Source organism: Cyprinodon variegatus, unplaced genomic scaffold (assembly GCF_000732505.1).
Source record: "Cyprinodon variegatus isolate N-32 unplaced genomic scaffold, C_variegatus-1.0 Scaffold334, whole genome shotgun sequence".
Lineage (NCBI taxonomy): Eukaryota > Metazoa > Chordata > Actinopteri > Cyprinodontiformes > Cyprinodontidae > Cyprinodon > Cyprinodon variegatus.
Genome location: NW_015150787.1, coordinates 844,965 through 847,080, shown reverse-complemented (window position 1 = coordinate 847,080; position 2,116 = coordinate 844,965).

Sequence of the window (2,116 nt, the reverse complement as noted above, 5' to 3'; positions counted from 1 at the left end):
TATATATATATATATATATATATATATATATATATATATATCAACATCGTCCCCTCAGTATTGCTAGCACAATGGATGGAGCTGAATGTAACACAATGCTGATAAAACCTGATAGCATCTGGAGAAGACTTCAAACAGTAGCAGACAACTCAAACATATAAGCATGTGTAACTAGTAGGCATACTGAGTGAGCTCAACTTTTATAAGTAAGTTATATGCACTAAACTGAGAAATTTCACTTGCAGTAATTTAGTAAATCAAATTTATAATTGTGATTAGTCTTTACTAAGTAAAACCTAAATCTAAAGTAAGTTATCAAGTTCACATTACATGGTTGTTTTAGTGGCTTAAACATATATGTAAGTCTACTCTGCAAATGATGCCCCACTTAGTACAACTTAAAACAAATGATGTAAAAATCAGCCATAGAATTATAGACCACACTTGAGTAAATAGTAAAATATCATTCTTCAATTTAAAATGAACTTGATCCACATGTTGAAGTTGTAGCAGCTTCATCTCCTCTGTGGAAGTTGTCCATAATTGGGGTTTATTTACATGAGTTTTTTGACGATACTAACAGAAATGCATTTGACAGGTTGCACGAATGTTGGACAGGGAGGCCTGGATGTCAGTCTCTGCTCTAATTCAGCTCAAAGGTGTCCTCCCATGCTGAGGTCACAACTCTTTCCAGGACATTCATGTATGTCCACACAAATCTCTCCTGTCCATGTCAGTTTGGACCCATGTGCACTGGTCCACAGCCATGTTGGAGAAAGAAATTTCAAAACTATTGGGTTACCTTACTAAGAGTTGGGGATGTGGATTTGTCCAAATGATCTTGGTTTCTTTTACTCGAACTGAAAAAGCCTACAATATAATCCCCCTTCCACCTAACAGATTATACTTGGAATTATAACCACCTGCAGGAACAAAAATAAATATTTAACCCTCTATTGACTTTTCTTGAGCTAATCTGGAGGCCACAAATACGGTTTGGTAATCTGTAGAGATTGAGTGCAGAAATTTGTTGACCTCTGTGGGCTTCAGCATTCACTGTCCCCCACACTGTCAGTTTAGGTAGCCTACTGCTTTGTGGCTGAGTTGCTTTTCTTCACTTCCTTTTGTTTCGTATATTAAGGAGTGAAGAATTTCCACAACTGGAGATTTTGCATTGACACAGTAGCATCATCAGAGTACCTCACAGAAGTTCATGAAGCCTATGAGAGTGATCCATTTTTCACATTTGCAAAAAGTGAAAATTTGCATGGCTTCGTCTTATAAACCTTTGGCCATTAAACATTCCTAGAATTAATAGAGGAAGTCAAACCTACATAGAAAAAATTGAGCACAGTGTATTATGTTAATTTATGGTGTATGGGGGTGGTGGTTCTGCAGTGGATGAAGAGCTTTTTGATTTGCAGGAAACAATTTGTGAAAAATAAATGACTATTACCAGGGGTGTAGATAGTCGGGGGCCACATGGGCTCTGTGTTCATCCTCTTAAATGTTAGAATATTAACGTAATGTACTATTAACTATTTGTTTATTGTTAATATGCAAACAAATAAAATGTAAAATCTATTAGAACATTCTACTTGAGAGTACCGCTGCTGCCACACTATTGCTTGTGAATTATGTCCACATGGGATCACCTGGTAGGGAGGGCCGCAGAGGTGGCCAATTATTGGGTAAGGATGGCAATGGCCACCTCTGTGGCCCTCATTTCCCATGTTTTTCTACTTTCTAACTGCCTCAGCCATATCTAGACACGCACAACCTATTCTCATGATGAGTGCGTATGAAATCGTACGAAAAGTTATACACCGTAATTTTGTACGTTTTGGACGTTTTTTTTCGTTGTATGCGCATGCACATCTGACGCACCATTTACGAATCTGGAATATAAATTACAATTAGCCCTAACCCTGAATCCATACCTAAACCTAACCCTTGCCTTAAAATTACACTTAGCCGATCCCTAACCCTGACACTTGCCCTAAAACCTAATTTTAAGCCTTGCCCTACCCCTAAAACCTAGCCATTACTCTAAAAGCTAACCCTATTTCCCCAAGTTCTACAAAGTGGCTTGGCTATGGATCTGAGAGATACCAAC